General features: G+C 44.1%; 1 protein-coding gene across 11 annotated transcripts in view; it reads right to left on the bottom strand.

Moving 5' to 3' along the window:
* Positions 1-21,944, bottom strand: part of SPATS2L (spermatogenesis associated serine rich 2 like) — a 184,327-nt gene extending 162,383 nt beyond the window's left edge. For 2 of the 11 annotated variants that reach the window (XM_069577950.1, XM_069577956.1), the window contains exon 1: positions 21,509-21,944. The gene's annotated coding sequence lies outside the window, so the exon portion shown is untranslated. Of the gene's footprint in view, positions 1-20,686; positions 21,328-21,508 lie in introns of those variants that run through there. The other 9 variants (XM_069577951.1, XM_069577957.1, XM_069577948.1 and 6 more) reach the window with 7 other exon arrangements.
* Between the last annotated feature and the right edge of the window lie 327 nt (positions 21,945-22,271).

Here is a 22,271-nt window from a genome sequence, read left to right as displayed (position 1 = left end):
TAGGGTTCAAATCCCTGCTTATACCCGTTCTAGCTTGGTGCCCTCAGATAAGTTATTCAGCAGTTGAAACTGAACCTGAAACGGAAATAACAATACATGCATTAAAGCATCATTTTAACTATGAGAGATGAGATACTGTAAGTGCTTAGCACAGAGTAGGAGCCCAAGAAATGACAGTCACTCTTCTATTCACAGTACAGGCAAGAGAAGCTCAATTTTCCGAAAACAGTAAATACATTTGATGATGTTTATATTGATGCTTCAGGGCATTTGTTTACGGAAACACTGAACTTTTAATAGGTAATTTTCAGAAAGCTTCTAACAATTAAAAGTTCCAAGAAAGAGTCAGTAAGAGGCTTTCACCTTACTCTCCCATCCATCACGATGATTAGATTCCTACAATCTGAGACTCTTGGGTTCACTAGTATTTGCCACTTTGTGGGTATGTTCAGAAATCCTCTGACTGGGACGGAAGATGGGACAGTGTGTTCAGGTGAACCCTTTAGAGCAAAGAGAAATAAATCATAGCTATCACAATCAAGATCTTATCCATATTGTCATTCCTTATGATGAAATTGAGCTAAATAAATTTGGGATTGCTTAAATGAAGAATGAGGGACAAGATCAGAAATTTTCTATTTTTTTTTAAACGGTAGATTTGTGGATTATTTTCAACCTATTCATGTGAAAGTAGTTCAGTCAAGTAGGTTTATGATAAAATATATGTACTTAACAAAAGAAGTCAAATGGGCTTTTGGAAGCATCACTATGAAAAAAGCTAGTGGAGGTGATAGAATTCCAGTTGAGCTATTTGATCCTGAAAGATGATGCTGTGAAAGTGCCACATTCAATATGCCAGCAAATTTGGAAAACTCAGCAGTGGCCACGGGACTGGAAAAGGTCAGTATTCATTCCAATCCCAAAGAAAGGCAATGCCAAAGAATGCTCAAACTACCGTGCAATTGCACTCGTCTCACATGCTAACAAATTCATGCTCAAAACTCTCCAAGTCAGGCTTCAACAATAAATGAACCATGAACTTCCGGATGTTCAAGATGGATTTAGAAAAGGCAGAGGAACCAGACATCAAATTGCCAACATCTGTTGGATCATCAAAAAAGCAAGAGAGTTCCAGAAAAACATCTACTTCTGCTTTACTGACTACCCCAAAGAATTTGACTGTGTGGATTACAACAAACTGGAAAATTCTGAAAGAGATGGGAATTCCAGAACACCTTATCTGACTCCTGAGAAATCTGTATGCAGGTCAAGAAGCAACAGTTAGAACCAGACATGGAACAACAGACTGGTCTGAAATAGGGTAAAGCGTATGTCAAGGCTGTATATTATCACCCTGCTTATTTAACTTATATGCAGAGTACATCATGAGAAACTCTGGGCTGGAGGAAGCACAAGAGGGAATAAAGATTGCCGGGAGAAATATCAATAACCTCAGATACGCAAATGACACCACCCTTATAGCAGAAAGCTGAGAACTAAAGAACCTCTTGATGAAAGTGAAAGAGGAGAGTGAAAAAGTTAGCTCAAAATTCAACATTCAAAAAACTAAGATCATGGCATCTGATCCCATCACTTCATGGCAAATAGATGGGGAAACAATGGAAACAGTGGCAGGCTTTATTTTCTTGGGCTCCAAAATTACTGCAGATGGTGACTGCAGCCATGAAATTAAAAGATGCTTGCTCCTTGGAAGAAAAGCAACGACCAACTTAGACAGCATATTAAAAAGCAGAGACATTACTTTGCTGACAAAGTTCCATCTATTCAAAGCTACTGTTTTGCCAGTAGTCATGTATGGATGTAAGAGTTGGACTATAAAGAAAGCTGAGTGCCAAAGAATTGATGCTTTTGAACTGTGGTGTTGGAGGAGACTCTTGAGAGTCCCTTGGACAGCAAGGAGATCAAACCAGTCAGTCCTAAAAGAAATCAGTCCTGAATATTCTTTGGAAGGACTGATGCTGAAGCTGTCCAATACTTTGGCCACCTGATGTGAAGAACTGACCCATTGGAAAAGATCCTGATGCTGGGAAAGATTGAAGGCGGGAGGAGTAGAGGACAAGCAGAGGACAAGATGGTTGAATGGCATCAGTGACTCAAAGGACACGCGTTTGAGCAAGTTCTGGTGGGTGGTGATGGACAGGGAAGCCTGGCATGCTGTAGTCCATGGGGTCACAAAGAGTTGGACACGACTGAGACACTGAACTAAAGTGAACAAAATAAGGCTGGTAGGGATATGCTGCCCTTGGATATATGTTGCTGTACCTTCACTAGAGCAAGAAATATTGATTTAACTGGCTTTAGTATCAAATCAAGTATTTGTTGACACGTGGAAATGAACAGTATAGAGGAAAAGCTTGATATAGAGGTCAAGTCCCATTTCAACTCACTCCAAGGGACTGCCCAAAGTCTTCTTTTGCATTGAAATTGTGTTCTAATGCTGTTTGCTTCAGTCACAGATAACAGGAATTTTCATATTATAATTGGATTTGTTACATAAATGAACACTGGTATAGATTTTTCTGTAGCACAATTTATTATAGAAAATACAGCTCAAAAAAAAAAATCATTATGTACTTAACTTCTCCCTTTCTCTCAACCCTGGAGACATATTTTGCTTTCTACCTGAGGTGTGAACTGTTCTCTCCTTTTCAATGTTTCATTTCTTTCTGCTCCTCTCAGAGTACCCAGTACAGAGCAGACACTCAAGAAATAGCTGATGAAGAAATGAGATGAGTGAAATGCACTAGCAAAGCAAATAAGGGAAGTTCAGAATAGTTTCCCGTATAAAAGGAGAAACGGCTTCCCAGGTGGCGCTGGTGGTAAAGAGCCCGCCTGCCAATGCAGCAGACAGAAGAGATGCAGGTTAGACCCCTGGGTCGGGAAGACCCCTGGGTCAGGAAGATCCCCTGGGTCGGGAAGACCCCCCCTGGAGGAGGGCACGGCAACCCACTCCAGTGTTCCTGCCTGGAGAATCCCATGGACAGAGGAGACAGGTGGGCTACAGTCCATAGGTCTGCAGAGAGTCGGACGTGATTGAAGCAGCTTAGCAGGCACACGCATAGAAGGAGAAACAAAATTTCAAAACCAATTCGAGATGAGTACAGCAAGCAGGGTTAGCCATGCCCGGGTAGCAAGTCCTTCTACCGCCAAGTGTTCATGGGGGTTTGTATAAAACATCTAGCAGTTGGCTCACACCACTCCCCTGCCCCCCATCCCTGAGGAATGCCACAGAGACACTCCCGTCATTATGGACCTGAAACACATTCAGGTGAGCTCAAACTGGTGGCCAATGAACCAATCCTGTCCTTCTAAAAGACTGAAAGGGTCACCACGACCAGCCGGGAGGCAAGAAAAGGGCAGGGAGGTTAGCCCGAAACATCCCAGGGAAAGGGAGTAAGTGCAGCCCCACGGGTGAGATGGACTCTCTGGCAGCCAGACACAGAAGCAGTTTCTGAGCCACTGCCAACATTACCAGGGCTGCAGGGGAACCACGGGAGACTTCAGAAAAGTGTGTGTGATGTCCAGTGTCAAAATTCCTAACTTCTTCTCTTTCCTTCTCCCCTTTGGCAAAATGATTGCTTTAATAATCAAAGAGCTGCTTATAATTGCTTATAATGCAACCCTGTTGGAATGTTTTCCTATCTGATATCTTTTTTATAAAACTTTTTTATTGAAAGCTAAAATAATGCATCAAACATACAAGTTTTGCTTCTATCTTGAAACAACACAGCAGACTTAAATGCCTGTTTTTATAAAGGTCTAGATTGTGTTCAAAGGAACCACCATCAGAGGGATGTGCCATGGGATTGAGCATTCAAGCTCTGAGAGATGCCATGCTCATTGGGTGCCAGGTGCTTCCTGGGCAGGCATGGAGACTACCCCTTTATTATTGCAAAATGTATAAGCAAACAGTTAGGAGAGTCAAGTGAGGTTAGCGCCAGGAATGGTATATTTTTACAAACATTCCCAAATATTTGAAAATATTTAAAATGGTAAACTGGCTTCTCCTTGGGAGGCAGGACCTGTGACTATTAATTTGTAACTTGGGAGCTAACCATCAGAGCACTTTTGAGTTAACCTGTTGGTTGGCTCAATGCATTTAATCCTCCCTATGCCTTTGACTGTGCAGGAGTCATTATCTCCCTGCAAGAGCAGAGGCAGCAAAGGCTCAGAGGCAGTAAAGCACTTATCCTGCGTTACACAGCTACCGAGGGCTGGGTGAAGCCACATCTCAGATCCACTCCGCAGATCCAGAGTCCATCCTCTGTCCACAGTTGTAACTGCTCACTAGTTGTGCAGAGAGCCCACACTCAACTCACAGGCCCTTCCCACCTGCTACACCACCATGGGCAACATACTCTCCACAGGCAGAGTTGGTGGTCATGCTGTGTCAAGATGCAAAACCTTCTTAGTTCTTGCGCTATGAGGGACATTATTTCTCCCCTGCAAGAACCAAAATGATCTGAAGGGAAACTGAGACAATTATAAGGCAAGAATGTATAAGCTCAAGGACTGTGAAAATTCAAGAACTCAGAAACCAAAGGTAGCTTTCTTGACTAGACAAGAGTTGGTTATAAACTCAGCAACAAAGTACCTCTTAGATATGAAATATTACTACCAGGGCATTTTTTTCTCTTTCATTTTTCGCTAAGAACTGAAACCTACAAAATGACAAGCCAGGATTACCCTATTAAAAGACAACTTCAATTGCTCCTTTGTTCTAAGAAACTGTGTGTTAGGTACTGACTGGCAATACTTTCTACCTTGATCTTCGTATTAATTATGCATTTTTCCTACAAAAATTGACTGCCACACTACACATTGTAAGTCAGATTTGAGAGCTGCCAAGATACATGTTCCAAATGGCTGACTTTTTAAAGACAACCTGTCAGTTCACCAAATAATTCTTTGGAGGTTTGTCCCAGCATTTTTATGTCTCCCTTATACCTATACTTATACCTATAGCAATTGTTTTGGCTCTTTCCTGATATATCATCTTACAATGAAGGCTAAAGATTTTTCCTTTCAACCCTTAATATACAAGTAATGAAACTTATAATCCCTTTTGACAGCATCCATTTACTTTGGCTGTTATTGTTTAATTCCTATACTGATGTGTGTGAAATACTCAGATTGCTAGGGAGGTAAGCAATTCCGGCCTAGCCCATCCAACTAAAACAAAGACGATTTCTGTATTTTTTGACTAAATAAATGCTTTCTTCCTCAAGGTTTGCTTTCATCAAATTATCATACCAATGTTTTATTTCCTTTAGTTAACACTTTATTTTAATGAGGCTTGATTCCAAAACATATAAGAACATACGCACATGGGAGGTGCTATCTTGAGCAAGCTCAGAGTTCCAGCCAAGTGTCCTATCTTTTATGTGGCACCAAGTGACATTTCGTGAAAAACACAATGGTAACTATTCATCCCGCCAGCCTTAAACAGATAGGCACGAGCTGCCTGCCAGAATGGAAAGGCTTAAGCTTTGAAATCAGACAGCTGGCTTCAAACACCGTCTCCACCACCACTGTCTCTGTGACCTTGGGCAAGCTGCCTGTCTCCCATCAGAGGTTTTTCATCCAAAAACTGGGGTAACAGATGTACCTCAACAGGGTTATGGAAGAGTTAAATGAGAATTTTGAGATTAAAAAAAATCCCTAGCATATCACCTGGCACATTAGCAGATACTAAACAATTGTTCGTTTTTTTCTGCCTCTCTGTAAAATGCCATTAGTAATTCATTTTGTTGTCTATGCACAGAAATGAATGTAAAGGATATTAACTGTGGCGCTCTTCGTGACAGCAAAGAACTGGAAATGGTCTAAGCATAGAGAAATGATTACATTAAGGTATATTCATGTATTGAAATATATGCAGTCATTCCAAATACTTCTCAAGTAATGTTTTTTGACAAGAGAAATTGCTACTAGAAAATAAAGTTAGGACAAGAGACAAGAGAACCTGTATAATAACAATAGCTCACACTTATTGAGCATTTACTACGAGGCATGTACCATGCTAAGTATTTTATATGTATTATTTTATTAATTCTTATGCAATAAACCTAGTAGATGCATACTATTATTATCCCCATTTTATAGAAGTAGAAATGGAAGTTTTGATAGTTTAGGCAATTTACAGTCACTACGTAAGTAGTATAGCCAGGTCTAAAATTTCAAACTGTCTGATTCCAAGGCATTTTTAAGTCATACTGACTGTTCCGTACAAACTTCTCAGGTCCACCATGAAGCTAGTTTAAGCACACACACACACACACACACACGCGCACACAATGTATGCACATACTCACAACCACACATGAATGCATATCCAGGTGCTAACAAAGATGATCTCTGGATGGTGAAATTTTAGCTGACTTTTAATTCTTTTACCCACTCAGTATTTTTTCCAAATTCAATGATATGCAATTATTTTTATAGACAGAAAAAAAGTTTTTTGCAAAAAAACAAAAAACTTGTTGAAAGTATTTTGTAAAATATAAAGCACTACCAAAGAGCCGTATTTCTAGGAAGTAAGAGTTTATTTCTTTTTATTGCAGGTTTGAATTCCTCAGTGCTACTGTTCTTTCACATTATTTTTTCTTCCCATTGAGTCCAAGGTAAAAAGCATGTAGAAGACTATTTTGTACACAAAGGAAACAAAATACAGCACATAAATATTGTTTGTATAATTGACATTTGATATTAATGAAAAAGTCAAAGAGCTTATGTGGTGGGTGGCGGGGGGTGGGGAACTTTTTCAAATGATACAGAATTTTCCACTTGGAGAAAACACATCCGCTAGGGACACGATGCCATCAGTGCATTCTCCGTCGTGGTCACAGTTAGTGAAGCTGTCGTGGAGCCACTGACATAGATGCCAGCACGCTGTGCGGACGTGCCTCAGTGTGATTCCTGCCTGTCCCAGGAGGAGTGAGTATAACGATGTGCTGGAGTGACGCCCGAGGTCTGATTTCCCACCCCACCACCAGCTAGTTTTCAAAGCAATGATTCCATAAAGAGAACTGAGTGATACACAAGAAAGCAATTCCTTTGAACCAAACAAGCTCATATGAGTTGAAGTTAGAGGTGAAGTATCAGTTTACTTTACAAAATTATTTTCTAAAAATAAATAAAAAATAGGGTATGTACATATGCTCTTGAGTAAACTTTTCTAAAGAAAAATGTATGCAATCTACAAGCTACTCCAAATTAATCTCATTGCATTTCATAATACAGGTTCTATGATTGGCAGTAAGTGGATCAATAATGACGGTATCACTAAGGCATCTGATTAAGCTTTTCCTGGCTGTATCCTCTCAGAGAGAGCTTGGGGGCAAGAAAATAAACCCAAGCGCAAGATGATCAAACTCGTTCAAAGAAACAAAGCAACAAAACGCAGCTAACAATTCATGCGTGGATGTCAAGAAGTCTCTTGGAGAAAGTCACAGAACTCTGTCTTTGGACTGTCTTGGTCCACAGTTTATCAATGACAAAGGAAACACCTTCCTCAAAAGCATAATTGACAAACAGGTGAAAGATGCACCACTGAGAGGTTAAATTTTTAAAAGTTAGAATCCAAAAATGTCTTGATAGAGAGAAAAAAATGATTTGCAAAAAAAGGAACAATTTTCATCAACCTTCATGAAGATACTTCTAGTGCATTTCCGTAAGGAACAGCTAAATATGCCTCGCCTTAACAAATGAGAAATAACCACAGACAATCCAGAAGATTCAGAAGGTAAAATCCTACCAAGGTTTGGAAACGATAAATTAATGTTGTCATGACCACCTCAGTTGATACCGCCCACTGCAACAGTTCTTATTCCAAGACTAGTAGAACAATAAGTGAGTTTATATGTTAATGCCACAAACTAACACTAAATAATATTTTTAATGCTATTATTTTTAACAGCATTAAAGGTAGCGGGTTTATACTCTCTTTGTGAGTGTTCATGGGTTGAATACGACACTCCACTGACGCTCTAGTATCACCATGGAGCGATCAATTGCATCAAGGCCCCAGGAAGCCATTGACAGCCCCTGCATGCACTGAGTCCAGTCCATCATTTAGACTTCACAGGATAAACACAGGAAAAAGGACAAAGACCTTCTGGATGAGGACACTAGCAGTCACAGTAGCCAGCATAACATCTTCCACTTTCCCCTTTAAAAATTATAGGACTGCCCCCATTCCTATAATAAACACAGGTCAGTTAGAAGCGGCAGTATGTCAGATCCAGCTCTGTTTACAGATTTCCTCAGTTATGTATTAGCAATCACTACAATACAGGAAAGTTAGCCCACACTGAGAACAACACGCCTCCAATCAAAACCATTCTCTCCTGAGTATACTAAAGCTTTCTCTCTCTTTTTGTCAGCAACAAAGGTGACAAATAAAAGAACTTCCCAAACACCCACAGTTAAGGAAAGAATGGCTCCAACAAAGTGTGAAGCCTGTTCCTGGTATCTAATTTGTATATGAATCTTTCTTTTCTGGGTTATTTTAGTGGCTTCCTTTATCTATAATTTATCAGCAAAGAATAGAAATAAAAGTTTATTTTGATGGCAGTGCACCTGACTATTCAGAGATTCAAAAACTTGCTTTGTTTATTCTTATATTATCCTGGCAGAGGATGTAAACATGTCTTTTTTTTTTCCCCCATAGCTTCATGCTGCATTCATAATCCCAGATGAATATTTTCACAAACGCAAACCATTAGGCAGGACTGGCCTTAAGCAAAAATGTGAAGGCAACTTCCTTCTGATCCTTTTTCACCCAGGGATGGCTGAATTCTGGGTCTCTAGATCCAGATTTCTTATCTTCTTCCTTATCAGTCTCAGGAAAGGGTCTGTAAAATCTGATAAGTTGCCACTTCCTTAGCATTGCATTTTAGGCCCTGCTGCTGGGCACTTTATACCTTATTTAGTCATAAAAAAAATCGTAACAAAGCAAGTAGGTATTATTAATTTCACTTCATAAATGAGAAAACTGAGGTTCAGAAAAATTAATCTTCAGGAAGATCAAGTAATTGACTCAAGTTCATTACATCCAGTCAATTACATGAGTCAAAACTAGGCTTTCCAAGCATCAAATTTGCTCTCTTTCTCTTCCAAACCATATCGGTCTTGGGAAAGAAAACAGAGCTTTTACAATGCAGGCTTTTGCATATTAGAGAGCAAGGAAGAGTAAGTATTGATATTTGAAAAGCTCTTTTAAGTAGAATGAATTCTGAAATCACACCATTATAAAGGCAGCAGCTACCTTTCTAGTCTACATGTAAGACCAACTTTCCCGCAGGGAACAAAGAAGCAGATATACCATAATTTAGGAAAATCAGCCTACACTTGCCTTCCCCTTCTCTTCCCAAATTGCATCTATGGTACAAATGGGACCACAGAGACCAGCAGGGCAGCCAACTAAGTTTCTGGCCCTTTGCTGGCAGGAGTCAGTTTTGAAGAAGCTTGAAATGGAGCAGCAGGCACTTACTATATAGGGCTTGTAGCTCAGAGGCAAGACTATCGGCTTAAGAAAGCTTGGAGGTAAGTGATGGGACCCTTACCAAAGGCAATTTGGGATTCCTACACAAGAACTCAAAGTGGGGACTTGGGAATGTGAGAGAGAACCTGGGGTGCAAAGCGGAAATTCAGTACCCGAGAATGAGACGGTTCTGGCTTCCCGGGTAAGGGGAGGCAGACTGCACGGTCAGTCCAATGGAGAGTCACTCAGCTTCAGATGGAAAGGAGCTGGAGCCCCTGCCAAGGGCCCGAACTGGTCCCAGATGTTGCCAATGGGAGAGCAGTCACCACACCTGGGTGGTCACCACTTTCTCAGGCCAGTCTCTGTACAGTATGACTTTCAAACTTTTAACACAACCGCCTTTCCCCCTACCAGAATCTTATACTAATGCCTGATATACAAAGGCAAGTCAGAACAACTGCCCAGGGCATTCTTATTAGAACTGAGGGGTTCAATAGAACACAGCATGCAAACCACCAGAATACAAGCGCTGAGGCCCACTGCCTATCAGCCTCACCGGCATGGGATTCCATGGGACTTTTCCCTTAAGAGTCATGGCTTCTTCTCTTTACCTTCACGTTTCTCCTGGCGCCAACCTGATAAGTTCTGCTTTTCTATCACTGTTTGGCTTTTCCACTTGAAGACAGAAAGCTCTGCGTATCTGTTAGGACATATTATCTTCCGGGTCCTTGTGACAGCTCTATACCTTACTCCAAGCCTTTTAGGCCAAATGATCCACAGACTGCTGCCCCCAGTATCCTAAGGCACAACTGAGGAGAACTTACCAGCTGTTAGGCAGGTCATTTTGTTTGATGCACAGTGGCTTCATCATGGACATGTTATTGAGACTCAAGACTGGGGAGGGATCCACGGCAGGATGAGGGATCTCAGAGGTCGTAGCTCCTGGTGTTCTGTCTGCACCTTACAAGCAGGAGGCTTCCTGGGAATGGGGCGCCTCTTGCCCTGTCCTTGCTCCTCCTATCTACCTCAAAGCCTCCCTCCAACACAGTCTCCCTGCTTCCGAGGGAGACGGGGTGGGTCGGGGGAGACAGATGTGCCTGACTTGGGATTTCAGCCCTGAATACGTGGTACGAGGGGCTCCCTGCTGCAATTTTCACAATCTGTCTCTGTGAAACTCAATCTTATCTAAAGCATTTAATATCTCAGTTCAGTTCAGTTCAGTCGCTCAGTCGTGTCTGACTCTTTGCGACCCCATGGACTGCAGCATGGTCCATCTATGCCAACTTAGTATCTCTGGATTTATGAAATGGAACAATTGCTGCTTCTCTACACCTGTAGGGTTGACTCAATCATTCAGAAAGCTTTTGGGAGTGGTTCAAACAAGATGTATCTCCTGGGAGCAAGGAGTTGTCCTCCACTAATGCTGTCCAATAGCACTACAATGCAAGCCACACAGTGAAGGTGTGGACAGCAAGCCTGCCAGGCTCCTCTGTCCATGGGATTCTCCAGGTAAGAATGCTGGAGTGGGTTGCCATTTCCTTCTCCAGGGCATCTTCCTGACCCAGGGATGCCTGTATTGCAGGCAGACTCTTTACCATCTGAGCCACCAGGGAAGCCAAACACAGGTAGTTTATGATTTCCTAGTAGCCATGTTAAAAAATAAAATAAAAAGAAATTAGCTTTAATAATGCTTTATTCAACCTACTATATTCGAAATGTTACTGTTTTAACATGGGATCAATATTAAAATTTGATAATGAGCTATTTTACGCTCTTTTTTTGCATGCTGAGTTTGAATCCGTGATGTATTTCACTCATATCTCTGTTTGGACCAGGTGTGTTTCAAGTGCTCGGCAGCCACAGGCAGCTAGTGGTCATGGTACAGGACACCACAGCCCTGTAATCTCTTCTCTGTTCCCATACCTCCTCTCATTTCTCTCCTGTAACAACTCATTTCCTTTAGGAGGGATGCTATGGGCAAGGGTAGTCAGTGGGGACCAGGATCATTAGGGAAGACTTTGATACACACCCGAAGGGAGAGCCAGATCACAAAGGAGCTTTTGTGCCAGGCTAGGGAGCTTAGATTTTTATCCTGGAGGAGCAGTGACTCTGCAGAAGGGTTTTAAGCAGCAGAGAGTCCGTGATCAAATTTGCCTTTTAGAAAGGCGGCAGTGTGGGGAAGGGATTGGAAGCAGGCCAGACAAGGCAGCGAGACCAGTTACAAAGCTACAGCAGTGACCCTCGAGAGAGTGATGAGGGCTTGAACCAAGGCAGCTGTGGAGGTAATGGCCTGGAGAGGTGAGGGCAGAATTAAGGGTTTCAGAAGATAGTTTTTACATGGCTGAGTTATCAATGAAGAATAGGGGTTGAGTAAGAGAGAGGATCCTATAACAACTCCCAGATTTTAAAACTGATCAAATGGCTTCATTAGCCGAGGTAGAGAACCCAGAAGGAGTAGGCTGGCTAGAAGCAGAGTTCTGAACTCAGTGAGTTTAAGATGCCTGGCACAGGTATCAGGAGAGTTCCCGGTCGGAGTTGCAGACTGAGGAATCGACAGCTATAGGTGGGAACAGAATAAAGGAGTAGGTGAGCAGACAGGGTTGAAGCATGAACCTTCAAGAGTGCTGAGGTCTGGGAGGAGAAGAGGAGCCTGCAGAGAACTCTAGTACAGAGCAGTTGGGCAACAGCAAAGAAATCAGGAGAGGAATGACTCAGAAAACAGGTGGGCAAGGTTTCAAGGTGGCGAGATCAGCAACACCAGAGGCAGTGCACAGGGCAAGAATTCTAAGAGAATCCTGGGCCACGGGTCTGGCAGTTTGAAGCACAGAGGGGGCTGTTACAAGAGGACAGGGCTGTAGAGGGTGGAGAAGAAAGGGGAGCTGGGGCAGGGATGGTGATGCGTGAGGACCTGTTCTTCAAGGAGATGCCTCCTCAGACCACGGAGGGAGATGGAACACGACCAGACTCACAAGGAAGGGACCACGAGGACTTTGTTTGACATCTCTTGTTATTAAAGAATGAGAAAGATTTATGAATGCTTATGAGACAAAAATGAAGGCTGGTTGAGACCCTGAGGGAAAGAGAGATGATGGAAAGAGACACTTGAGGAAGAAAGAGGGGATGGTGTCCAGACAGATGGGTCTCAGAGTACAGCAAAGTAAAAGCAAGAAAAGGAGTGAGGAAGACACATTTACAAGGAGAACACAAAAGTGCCATTGTGAAACTACTTTTCCTTATTCAGAAATCTGTGTGAAATACAATTATAGTGTGTGTGTGTGTGTGTGTGTGTGTTAGTTACTCAGTTGTATCTGACTCTTTGCGTAGAGCTCACCAAGCTCCTCTGTCCATGGAATTCGCCAGGCAAGAATACTGGAGTGGGTTGCCATTCCCTTCTTCAGGAGATCTTCCCGACCTAGGGATCGAACTTGCGTCCCTTACGTCTCCCGAATTACCACTAGTGTCACTGGGAATCCCTAAGACGTCTGATGTGTAAAATCAGATAAATGCTGAACATAAAAAGAAGGTGTTACAGTTTTCTGGAACTCCAGATGTGTCATCTTGGTGAACTACCAAGCTTTCGAATCCCTTCAGACCTTGCCTCAACAGGACCTCAAGGGACTCCCGTCTCTGAGAAGAATCACAGTGTTGTGTATCGCTGGTGGCCTCTCTGAATGGTTGGTGTCTATGCTGAACTGATAGGTAACTATGTCTGACATCATCACCATGCATTACCTTAAAGGGTGATATGAGAAAAAAGCTGCTCATCAACTCTGTAGATTTGATCAAGCTATGTAACTTGGCAGAGCTATGGTGCCCCTTCCTTAAAAGGATACATAATCCCTACCTTGCAAGAGGGCTGTTAGTTTTAAATCAGTGAGTGGTAGCCATCATGATGGTGATGGCTGCATTCTCTTTGTTCTGAATTTATAGGAATTGGGTGCTGCTGTTGATGAATTAGTACTTGGCAACAATTAGCATCTTGATCCCCAAAGGAGAATTAAGACTTGATCCTAGCGTGAGGAAGCGTCCTTAAAAATCTTAGTGGCCATCTGAGGCCCCCTTTCCTCTTCCAGTACATATTCAGTCTCTGCTTTCAAACTGCCAGGGTTGACACCTGCTCTGTAATGTACTCACCACTCAGCCTTTCTAGGCTTCAGGATGGCCCATCGGTAAAATGAGGTGGGAGGTGGCAATAGTACTGATTTGAGGAAAGATGGAGCTAATGCATGTATGTAGACATTGCCTGGTATAGCCCATGCCTGAATACATTTAGTCACAGAGTCTTATCACCTCGTGAAATAGCTCGATCCATTACAGGACCATCTTCCTTATCCTGACCCCAAATCTGTCTCCCTGAAACACATACCCATCTGTCCTAGCTTCATAATCCATGGGGTCAGAATCAGAACCTGGGAACTACATAACAGCATGTTTACTCATGCAGCTGTTTATTCATGCTCTGCTAGGATCGCAGTGTCCCACAGATGCCTGGTTACTTAGGACCACGATCAGGGCTGACCTGTTTACATTACTAAGAAAGTTTCAGCCTTCAGTGGTGTTTCCACATTGCAAGAATCTTTCTCAGGAATTCTAGGCAAGCTGGATGCTACCCAGAAACACACCAATTATAATCCTTACAAGATTTATTTTGCGCTTTATGTCATGGTCAGTTCAGCACTTGGCACCAAAAGTAACAGTTGCAGGTATTCGTATATCCTTTAAGTTTCATTACTACTACCCAGGAGGGTCCTAGAAGCATTTCAGCTTCGGTGTAGTGGTAGTAAAATATATAAGAGGACTGATGTTAGAGTCAAAAAACCCTGGGATGCCTGCCCTGTGCTCCTCCCAATGCTGTGGCCCTTTCCCCACCTCTATATTCCCAATATAGTTACTGAAATCTCACCCGAAGCCTTTCAATAATCAGCTCAAACAACCGTCACTCTTGGAAGGCCCTCACCACTCCCCAAGCAGAAGGAAATTTTCCCTTCTGAGCTCTCTTAGACCTTTGTTTCTGGGATGCATATGTTCTTTCTCCTGCTGAACTATAAACTCCTTCCCGGTAGAAACAGGGCCTTGTACAAAGTGAGTCTTATTAAAAGTTGAAAGAACTGAACTTTGTCCTGATACAGCAGAATGGGTGTGGCAATTTTTCCCTACCTCGCTTTTCATCCCTAGATGGATTCCCAGATTTTTTTTTTTAAATGTTCAAGAAGCTTTTAAATGAAATGATTGGGTTGCTCTGCAACTGTTGTTGCTGTTGTTTAGTCACTAAGTTGTGTCCGATTCTTTGTGACCCCTTGGACTGTAGCCTGCCAGGCTCCTCTGTCCACGGGATTTCCTGGGCAAGAATACTGGAGCGGGTTGCCATTTTCTTCTCCAGGGAATCTTCCCGACCCAGGGATGGAACCCACGTCTCCTGCTTCACAAGCAGATTCTGTACCACTGAGCCACCCAGGAAGCCCTTAGAGCCGATTAGTCTGAATATTTATAGAAATACATGCATGCATGTTAAGCTGCTTCAGTTGTGTCCAATTCCTTGCAACCCTATGGACGGTAGCCCGGCAGGCTCCTCTGTTCATAGGATTCTCCAGGCAAGAATACTGGGGCGGGTTGCCGTGCACTCCTCCAGGGGATCTTTCTGACCCAGGGACTGAAACCACGTCTTTTTTGGCAGGTTCTTTACCACTAGCGCCACCTGAGAAGCCCATTTATAGAAATGATAACTCTGTGTATAAAATACTGGCATAAGGCCTCAGTGCTTTCACTTGTGCTCACTAATGGGACCCATCACTCCACCTTAAAATAACGACAGCCTCCTTAATTCTAACTCACAAGTGCCAGCCTCCATCATTATCTCAACTCTGGAAAATGCCGAGGTCTCAGAATCCTCACAACTGATGAATGAAGAGACTTATTAGAACCACTGAAAAAAAAACGGGAAAAAACTCCTTGACAGACTCTTCTTCAAATGCTGGTCCCTTTCATCCAATGTCAACATTAATTTCTACATTAACAAACATTTATTGAGGTCATGACTAGGTGTCAAGCTGCAAATTAGGCTCTGAAGACACAATGATGAGCAGTACATAGGCAATATCAAAGCCCATCTTTTAAAAAAACAACAAAAAAAATCACCTTTCTAATTTATTGATTCTACAGGTCTACTTATCAAGGGTGTGCTGTGCCCAAGGCTTGTAGATGGTTCAAAGACAGCATACAAGGTCCATCAGTGCCCTCTGAGGACTTGCAGTCTAGCTGGGAAAGCAAGAATTAAGAACACAATGGTATAAGGGAGTAAAAGAGAGAGTATATAAGAGTGTTCTAAAGAATGATGCAGGCAAAAGGGTAGAAGAAGAATCCAAGGAGAGTAACATGATTAGGGCAGGTGGACTTAACCTGGAGATTGTGCTTAGGTCAGAGGAAAAAGGAAAAGGCATTCTAAAACAGAGAGCACGAACAAATTAGCAGGGCTGCTGCTGCTGCTGCTAAGTCGTGTCAGTCGTGTCAGACTCTGCCACCCCATAGACGGCAGCACAGCAGGCTCCCCCATCCCTGGGATTCTCCAGGCAAGAACACTGGAGTGGGTTGCCATTTCCTTCTCCAACGCATGAAAGTGAAAGTGAAGTTGCTCAGTTGTGTCAGACTCTTCGAGACCCCATGGACAGTAGCCTACCAGGCTCCTCTGTCTATGTCCATGGGATTTTCCAGGCAAGAGTACTGGAGTGGGTTGCCATTGCTTTCTCCAATTAGAAGGGCAGTGAGATTCAATCAGTAGGAATAGAAGCTTCATGTTAGAAAAGTAGGAAATAAAATTGGTAAGTAAAATTTGAGCAAGAGTCAGGTACATTAACAGAGAAGGCAATGGGGTCGCTAAGAGTCAGAAATGACTGAGCGACTTCACTTTCACTTTTCCCTTTCATGCACTGGAGAAGGAAATAGCAACCCACTCCAGTATTCTTGCCTGGAGAATCCCAGGGACAGAGGAGTCTGTTGGGCTGCCATCTATGGGGTCGCACAGAGTCGGACACGACTGATGCAACTTAGCAGCAGCAGCAGCAGCAGGTACATTAAAACCAGGTTGAGAGGTTGGACCAAATGTGGTGGGTAAAAGGCATAATAAATATTTGAACTAGTGAAAAGAGTACCAATTTTGGAATCAGACAAACCTAAGTTCAATTCAGTCTTCTCGTGAGACAATCCTTGGATAAGAATTCTAAAGAGCAGAGTTTTAGGAACATTGATAAGATGAAATGTGAAACATCAGGAGAACTCAATTACAGAGATACAGGATGTAGCCGACTGTAATCATCCTAGAACAGTGATGGCCGAGGGTCTCGGCTACTGGGGGAGGCAGTGAGGAAATGTCAGGGCTGGCTCGGAGAAACTCTTACAAAGGAAGAGCTGACAAGATGTGGTGCCCACTTGGGCTTCCCTGGTGGCTCAGCTGGTAAAGAATCCGCCTGCAATGTGGGAGACCTAGGTTGGATCCCTGGGTTGGGAAGATCCTCTGGAGAAATGAACGGCTACCCATTCCAGTATTCTGGTCTGGAGAATCCCATGGACTCTATAGTCCATGGGGTCGAAAAGAGTTGGACAGGACTGAGCGACTTTCACTTTCTCTTTACTAATGGAATGAATGAAAGAGAAGTCAGGATGGTTCCTAGGTCTGAGTCTGAGTGATGAAGCAAACGCTACCAGTAGAAAGAAAAGGAAAGTCTGCTCATTGTGAAAGGAAGAGGTTTAGCAGAAAAATATAAAAAGTTAATCAGGCATGTAGTTTCTGCCCTAACTACAGGGCATCAATCATGAAAACTATTAAACAAGTGCATAAATGAGAAGAGAGTTTGAGTCAGGACTACAATGATTGGTACATATAAGGATAGATGACAACATCACATTTAAGAATATTTTTATTAGAAAATAAAAACACTAGCTGTTAACAAAAATAATGGGAATGATATACACAGTAGAAATGCATCTTCATGGGCTATTTTTCTTAGCTATGGTACTTAGGGGATCCTATCCATTATCACAGCATTGAATGAATAAACTTCTGTAGAAATTCAACATATGGCCTATTTACATAACAAGCGTCACAACTCCAAATTAGCCATTTTGATGTGTCAAGGAAATAACACCTTCACAGCAGACTACTTCAAAAAAAAAAAGGAAGAAAAAAAAGAAAGGTTTGTTTTTGTTCTATAATTATGTGTACTGGTGTTTTTTAACTGTTTGTGTCATGAAAATCACATTTTAATTGTGTGATTACACACTAAGACAGAACAGTGATGGAATGAATTGATTGGCTGAATTATGCACAATCATTCAGTGATCAATAAACAGACTCCATCACTTAAATCTGCCCATATTATGCAGCTGCCGTCATGTCCTGTGTCATGCTTGTGAAAGCAACTGTTCTGGGTACAGACATTGTAATAGCCATCTGATTCAATTACCACCTTTAAATAACAGTGAAGGGTCTACAGAAGATGACTAGTGAAGAAGCACAAGGGAGCAGTGAGCAGGCAGTATCCATGTCACACAAAACCCACTCCACTCTATAATCACATGGGGAGACACATGGTTGCCGTTTAGATCATACCACGAGCAATCTCAACTTCTTCCACTTATCCATCAAACAGTAACCCAAAGTTTTCGTCCTGCCTCATAAGATGCTGACTAAAGCTGTGTAAAGATAACACAGGTAACAGGATGAAGATCACCTAGGAGCCTTCAACACAAAAGCCATAAATGAATATTCATCGATAACAGCACAATTCTATCATCAGAGACAGAGAAACTGATAAAACTTAGAACCAAACATGAAACATTTCTAAAGCTTGACTTCTGATGGAAAGTATTTCCATCTGCATGGCAAAGTAGGTCTTTGAGATGCTTCCTATTGGCAGAGAATCAAAGACTGCAATGGTGTGGCCTAAGCATTTTCTTTTCCTGATCGTTACAGAGATTGGCTGAGCAGCCTCACAAGCCCACAGAAATCTATCCCCACAAAGGCCACTTGAAAATCAGGCAAGCACAACGACAGTCAATTGGAGACTTTCATTAGGGGGCTCCCTAAACCGAAATGAATACAAAAGGAGTCTTGAACATTTTGACTTAGTAAGTACTTTAAACTAAACTGATTCCTAGAAAAGTATTTAATATTTTCACAGGCAAGGATTAAAGAAAGAAAATTGCCAATTAATATACTCCTTTCCCTGATGTTGAGTTTCGTGTTTTTTTTTTCCCCTAACCATCCTCTTAGATATTGTCTGCATTCAAGTGATTGTATTTTTATGCAAATTATCCTTTGGAGCTAGCCGTGTGTGTGTGTGTGTGTGTGTGTGTGTGTGTGCGCGCGCGCGCGCGCGCGCACGCATATGTGTTTAAAGCCACACACAGATAAAGAATTGGACATATTTTTGGTTCTGCTGCTCCATAAAATAGTTTTTAACAAAGCTTGAGTTTAATCCAAAACTCTAATTAGAGACTGCAGCAGCATTTGCCTTGTCCAAATAGAAAATCATTCCCAAAGTTGATTTTCCCCTAGTTAGAGATCGAACAAATATTTTCATACACAGGCATTTTTTTTAAATACTACAATTACCTGATAAAAAACCTACCCCATCTATACAACCCGCTGCATTTTAGTTGATATAATTTTATAAAGGCCAATCAAATACAAAAAGCGACTGGAGACTTCATTTCAGAGTATATTTCAAAGTAAATGGATTTGTTACTTGGATAATATTTTTTTCTTTTTTCAGAATGAAGCAATTCTGACTTCCTGTCTCTTCTCTCTGCCATATTACACATCTGCTTAATCTCTAGAAAACAAAATCAATCAGATGCGGCAATGAATCGTTCTTTTAGGACAAACTAAACCAGTCATAAAGGTCACACGACCTTACTCTTTTAAATACTAGCATAAAGCTCTTCTTCTGCATAGGTTCTAAAATTTGAGTCATTTTTTTCTGATGTGCGAGAGGATTGATAAAAGTTTTTAATATAAATTTTTTTAATTAAATAAGCAAGTAAAAAATATTGCACATAACATTTCATGAAAGAGGCTGTGTTTGAAGTTCAAGGTTTTTCCCTAGTTCTCAAGCTACAGATTTTGTAGCTCACTCAAAGGAAAATGCTGCACAGAAAGAATCTTTAAAATGTCAGGGCTCCAAAATCTTGGCATTTGCTAAAACCCGGACTACTGGGAATCAAAAGCTCAGGAAGTTCACAAACACACACACCAACCCCCTAAGAGGTGGAAACCTCAAGCTGACAAGATAGGAGGTTTCAGTCGCATCCCTGTCCAGGTAAAAGTCTCAACCCTCATCTCCCACGTCTGCAGTATTAATCACCAAACAGAGTGCGAGCGAGCGGGACCGATATTCCGAGGCACGGAAAAGTCGGGAGTGGGCATAGAGCGGGAAGACCCTCTCGCATCTCTGGAACCACGGCTGTCTCGAGCGCTGGCCAACGTCGGCCGACTCCGGGTCCGCCCGCCCAGTCGCCGCAACGCGAAAGCTTAGTCCTGCGGCCAAGTCTCCAGGCATCGGCTCCCGTCACCCTGAGGACTACCACGGCGAGTTTACCCGCTCCGGGAGCCAACGCACCCGGCTCCCATCGAGTACCGAGGGGAGCGGGTTTCCTTGGACCGGCTGCCCCCGGGCCGGACGGCGATCGAGGACGTGATGCTGCCGGCAGGGGCGGCTCGGAGCAGGAGCGCGGCGGCGGGAGGGGATCGGTCTCCGTCCGCCCGGCGGGTGGAAGGGGGCGCTCGCGTAGGGGAGGGCAGGCGAGGGACCGCGGCCGATTCAGATCCGGGGCGGGCGGGTCCACGTCGGAGCGCCGCCGCCACACGCTCGCCCTGGGCGCGCGAATGTGCGCCGCACCCGGCGCCTCCTCCCGCCCGCCGGCTCGCTTGCCAGTGCCGGCCCGAGAAAGGCAGGACGGCGACCTCCGCGTCCGGTCCGCGCGGCCAGCCCGCGTCGGCGCCGAGCGGGGGCCACACCCAGCGCCCCGGGAGGCGGCGGGGGCTGGGCGACTCAGGCTGCGGATCGCGCGGCCCGGGCTCAGCCACCGTCCTGGTTGCGCAGGCCCCGCCGCGTCCCGGCCCGAGCCCGGCGGGCGGGCGGGGAGTGGGTCCCGGGAGGCGGCGGCGGCCGGAGATCCCGGGCTTACCTCTGTGCCGAGCGCCGGCCTCTCCGTCCCGGACCGGGGACGGGGATCGGGGGCGCGGTTGCCGGGGGGAGGCGCGGCGGCGGTGGCGGCCCCTGCGGCGCGGAGGGCGGGCCGAGCAGGAGCCGCTGCCTGGGCCGCGCGCCGTCCGGAGCTAGCCCCGCGCTGCCGGCGCTCGCGGCGGAGGGCGCAGCCGGCTCGGCCCCCGGGCTAGATTCCTTCACTGACACAACTCCGGGTCGGCCCGCTCCACGCAGGGACACTCCCGCCCCTCGCAGGCTGCTCCCGCCCGCCGGCCAGCCGGCCAGCCCGCCCCTCGGTGTCACTCACCCAGGCGCACACACCCAGAGCCGGCGCCCCTCGCTCCCGCTCGCACACACAGCGCTGCTCACGCCTCTCTCGGGTTTTGTATCCGCTCACACGCACGTTCTGACACAGATCCCTTCCCTCCACACGCCCTCCCTAGCTCCTTTCCCACCCCACTTTCTAGAAGAATCCCCATACAGCTTCCGCACTTTGCTTGCTTGCCCCACACCACCCTCCTCGCCTTCCCCCAACCTCTCCCTCACTTAAGCTGCCTCTGTGCGATTCAGAGATGTTGCCACCACCGGCACGTGTTGCAGGAGAGGCACCCTCCCCTGCCCAGGAGAAGGAACTTTGCTCTCCCAGCAATGTCTATAAACTCAAGAGTCTTCTCTTTTTTAGAAAGCACTAAGGCTTTCTAGTGCTGAGCCAAGCTCAACATGTAAACAAAGGTAGCCGACTTCCGAAATGACCAGAAGAACCAGCAGCGGAAAAAGTAGGGGGGGTTGGGTTGGGTCTGACCTTAGAAACGCTGCTCACCCGAAGTGTCACGGCCCCTCCCTTTCACTGCCTTTCACGCTGAGTACTGGTTGCTCTAAACGTGTGTGATAACCAAGTTCCAGATAGATGCCGTGGGCACCAGCCCATGGATTTCTGCCTGAAAGTACAGTAATCGGAGAGTAAAGGCAGTTTCTCCGTCATTATTCATGATGGAAGCACTTCAGATAACACACCTCTTCCAGAGGCAGCAGAGTGAAATGCAGGCAGCTCTCCAGTTTTTTTTTTTTTTTTTTTCCAGGGTGACTTCACCTCCCTTCTTCTCAATACCAATAACTTTCTCAGCGGCTCCTTGGCTGTCAAAACTCAGACATACGCAGGCCAGAGTTCCTTACGACTCTCAAGTGGTACATCATCCAATGTTCAGGAATTCATAATTTGAAATTAGATACAAACACCTTTCTGGCAAAGCTCAAATCTGCTAACGTAATGTGCTCATGTTGACAAAACACTATTCTAATAAGGGATAAAGGAGCCGAAAGTGGAGGAACTTAAATTCTCATGTAACTTGTTGTGGTTCTTGTTATCCTGGATGGGAGTATGGGATCATAGAATTTTTTAAAAAATTTGTAAAAGCTTTGTTAAGTATTAACTCAATTATTCCTTTAAATAGTCCAGTCAGATAAGTAGTATTTTTGAACTTTGTTTTTTTTTTTATAGATAAACTGAGTCAAGGAGAGGAGAAATGGTAGAGGGAGGATTTGAACCTACACAGTCTGTCCCCATC

The sequence above is a fragment of the Ovis canadensis genome, chromosome 2 (genome assembly GCF_042477335.2).
Source record: "Ovis canadensis isolate MfBH-ARS-UI-01 breed Bighorn chromosome 2, ARS-UI_OviCan_v2, whole genome shotgun sequence".
NCBI lineage: Eukaryota > Metazoa > Chordata > Mammalia > Artiodactyla > Bovidae > Ovis > Ovis canadensis.
The sequence above is the reverse complement of the archived record's forward strand: the minus strand, read 5'-3'. Positions and strand labels throughout refer to the sequence as shown.